The sequence below is a fragment of the Lipotes vexillifer genome, unplaced genomic scaffold (assembly GCF_000442215.2).
Source record: "Lipotes vexillifer unplaced genomic scaffold, Lipotes_vexillifer_v1.1 scaffold2605, whole genome shotgun sequence".
In the NCBI taxonomy this organism is placed as follows: Eukaryota; Metazoa; Chordata; class Mammalia; order Artiodactyla; family Lipotidae; genus Lipotes; species Lipotes vexillifer.
Window position 1 is genome coordinate 10,594 of NW_006785502.1, and position 4,162 is coordinate 14,755.

A 4,162-nucleotide genomic window follows, 5' to 3' on the forward strand; every position below is an offset into this window, starting at 1 on the left:
AAGTAGGCTCATAGGGACCTAAAGGCCCAGCTCTCATGTGATCATTAGCCTTGGAAATGCAGGAGGACCCAATTCTGGTGGGAGAGTGAAAAAAAGATTATACACTAACTTGATAGCAGGAAACTTGAGGCCACATTTTGTGACTAGAAAATGTTTAAAGAAGACAAATAGCAAAGCAGTTTGTCTTCCAGAGAGGATAATTCAGAATATTAATGGGGCTGCTGATAAATTCGTTGAGAAAATGAAGGATGCACTCGCAGTGTTTGTGCAGGTGGAGATTGATGACAAGAGAGCTGGTTTGGAGGGACGTCAGTGTGTCTGAAAAATCAGGCAGGCTGTGATTTGGTCTAGGTGGGCATAATGATCTCTCCTGTATACTCAAGGTGGTTATAAGTGGTAAGTCAGTCTTGGTTTCTTAAAGTTCTTTTTAAAAATGAGCTCTATAATTCAGAGAAATTAGGATTAGAACAGAGAAATTACCTGAGTTGATAAAATGAAGAGAATGAATATGCTGGATTCACTAGAACTTGAAATTAAGTTGTTGTAGAGAATATGCAATTTTCAGAATGACATAATTTTTTAAAGATTTAAGGATACATTTAAATATATGGAAAACTCAGTTTAATGTGAAATTTTTTATTGAAGAGTTGTAAAAGGATGCAACCCAGTTGTGGGTCAGACCTTACAGGTTTCCCTCCTGGATTCTCAGGTCTGGTTGGCTCATGGACATCCTGGAAGTGTAACTTTGCACACTGGGAAGTCAAGTGGATGTCCAGGACCCCATCTGAGGTGGCCATTGCATGGTCCTAAGAAAAGACCTGTATGTGGTGTGAAGTCCAGGAGGCAACGCTTGATTTAATTCTGTTCAAATGATGAGCTGACCAACATAATCTGTATTTAAAAGCTTATTTTCTAAAGCACCAATGACTGCACACTGTTTGCATACATTCATTTACTTCTTTTTCTGGAAGGAGAGTTTGTATAATTGTACCTTCTCAACAGGAGTAATATCTGTCTTATCTTTCCATGGGCTGATCATTTTCCATGTTGCTTTCATTTCTGGGTCTTGTCAGTAACACAGTTTGGTCAGTGAAGCTGACCCAGGGCTGCTCCTTTGTTCCCTGGAGATGATCTTCCACTCTTCTCCCCTCCCTATTTTCTAAAAAAGAAATACCTGATTTGTCCAGCTTGGTTAAGGGAATATAGGACCTCTGACCCAGTGGGGGGAGGTAATTCTCCCCAAAGAAATCAAGAATATGAAATAGATAGTGGGCAATGAAAAAGCAGCCAATATCCAAAAACTGATGGATTAAGAGAGCACTAAAATGTAAATAAACTGCTATGCCCCTGTATGTGGCCATAGCAGTTTAATTTCTGTGCCTGACATTTAATTTTGGATACTTCTAGCCCCTTGATGTTTTCTTCCGTAGTTTATCAGAGTGCTGGTAGACAATTAGTTGACTTTTTTTTTTTTGATGTCTCATGTGATGAGATTATTGGCTCTATAAACCTCCTGTCTGCTAACCTGTATCCTGTAGGTGAATGAAAATAGGATTTGGAGTAAAAATATTTAGGTAGGAAGTTATTAAACAGTATTCTAGAATTACCACTTGTAGTTTTAATGTTGTAGCTTTATTGGCATATTTTCATCATGATACTTCCCAGTGGGAGACCTGTTTTCAGCTTGATCCGTATTTAGGAAGAGACGTCCTACCATAAGGTTTTTTGTTGTTGTTGTTAGTTTTGCTGTAATAATGCTGTGTAACAAATAACTCCCCAAATCGCAGTGGCTAGCAACATTTATTTCTCACTCATTGGTCTGAAGATCCATTGACTGTGATGGGTTCTGCTATGCCTGGTTGGGCTTAGATGGGATAGACTGTAAGAGGATGGACAAAGGTAGTATGAGGCTGGCGAGCTCCCCAAATGCTCGAGTGCCAAGCATTTGCTGATTCCACCCTGTGCCTGGCATTTTTGTCTTTCGGTCCTGGCTGGGCATTGCCACCTCCCCCTGGGCCAGCACCACCCACGTACCTCTTGGCAGAGGCCACAATTGATTGACTTGTTGTTGAGCTTCCACTCTTTGGCATGGCTGCATTTTGATGGCAGAAGGAGCAGTTATGCCCAGAGCCTGGTGTGTTGGCATCACCAGTCTGACCTGAGCACCAAGTGCTGCATGACATGGCACGTGGCACGTGGAGAACTGCCCAGCATGGAAGATTCTCAGGGGCTGCTAGAGTCATCCCTGATGGCAACAGGCCTGCCAGCCTTTCAGAGGATGAGGAGTCACTGGCAGGGCAGAAGCGGGCCTCCTCACAGGCTTTGGGCACCATCCCTAAACGGAGAAGCTCCTCCAGGTTCATCAAGAGAAAGAAGTTTGATGATGAGCTGGTGGAGAGCAGCCTGGCTAAGTCCTCTACCCGGGCGAAGGGGGCCAGTGGGGTGGAACCAGGGTGCTGTTCTGGGAGTGAACCCTCCTGCAGTGAGAAGAAGGTGTCTAAAGCCCCCAGCACCCCTGTGCCACCCAGCCCAGCCCCAGCCCCTGGGCTCACCAAGCATGTGAAGAAGAGCAAACAGCCACTCCAGGTGACCAAGGATCTGGGCCACTGGAAGCCAGCAGATGACCTCCTGCTCATTGATGCCGTATTGCAGGCCAATGACCTGACATCTGTCCACCTGGTTGTGAAGTTCAGCTGCCGCTTCACCCTGCGGGAAGTCCAGGAACACTGGTACGCCCTGCTCTACGATCCTGTCATCTCCAAGCTGGCCTGCCAGGCTATGAGACAGCTGCACCCAGAGGCCATTGCCGCCACCCAGAGCAAGGCCCTGTTTAGTAAGGCTGAAGAGCAGCTGCTGAGCAAAGTGGGATCGACCAGCCAGCCCACCTTGGAGACCTTCCAGGACCTGCTGCACAGACACCCCGATGCCTTCTACCTGGCCCGTACTGCCAAGGCTCTGCAGGCCCAGTGGCAGCTCGTGAAGCCATATTACCTGTTGGAGGACCAGACAGCCGCTGCCCAAGGGGGACCAAGTGCTGAACTTCTCCATCGCAGAGGACTTGATTGATGACAGTAAGCTCAGTGACATGTGAGATGAAGTCCTAGAGCATGAGCTGACAGTGGCTGACTGACGCCAGAAACAAGAGTTTCGGCAGCTGGAACAGGAACTGCATAAGTGGCTGGTGGTAGTAGATAGCATCACAGGCATGAACTCTCCGGACTTTGACAACCAGACCCTGGCAGTGCTGCGGGGCCACATGGTGCAATGCACTTGAGAAAGATCACCCTAGGCAGAGCAACTGAGGATTGACGCAGACCTGTCTCTGGAGGGTCTGGCCTGGAAGATATCCCAGAAGCAAGGTGTCATCGAGCTGAAAAACAACGGTGATTTCTTCATTGCCATTGAGGCCCCGTGGCCCATCTACATCAATGGATGGCCTGTGCTGTGTGGTTCCAAATGGCGCCTTAGCAACAGCTCCATGGTGGAGATTGCCAGCCTGTAATTTGTCTTCCTCATCTACAAGGACCTCATTGCCCTTATTCAGGCCGAGGCTGCCAAGATCACACCACAGTGAGAAGTGGTGGCAGGACCCATGGGCTCTCTCTGGCCTCAGTTTCCCCTGCCATCCCAGAACCCTGGAGCTGGGAACTCAGGCTCCTGGAAAAACCAGAGGGTCTGAGGGAGATTCAGCTCCTGACCCCTTGATCTGAGCCTCTGTGGGAGGGTGGAGCTGGCCCTCGGGAAGCCCCTAGAGGCTGGGACCCTCAGGCTTCCTTAGTGCCAGAGCCCCTCCCCTTCTCTCTCTGCAGAGGACCCTACCCTTTCCCCCAGATTCCCAACTTTGCCTGGTGTCTCCAGCTGATTAGCTTCAGACTTTTCCTTTATTATTTTTCTTTTGTAAATACAAAGCACTGAGTTCCGAAGTAAAAAAAAAAAAAAAAAAGATACATTGAGAGTGATAATCCATACTCCAGAATATGGTTACATGTAAAACAAACATATAAAATACATATATATTATATTATTCACATATAAAATAAGCAAGATCACATATGTAATAAACTGATATTTTGTGGCTCTAATATCTACCTTCCAACTTTGTAATGCAATGAACTAAGAAAGTCCCACCAGGTGGGAATTGTCTCACTTCTAGTCTTGTCAG

General features: G+C 46.7%; 1 pseudogene; it reads left to right on the plus strand.

Annotated features, from left to right (window-relative positions):
• Positions 1-2,181: 2,181 nt before the first annotated feature.
• On the plus strand, positions 2,182-3,574 carry LOC103087472 (microspherule protein 1 pseudogene; annotated as a pseudogene).
• The last annotated feature ends 588 nt before the right edge of the window (positions 3,575-4,162 follow it).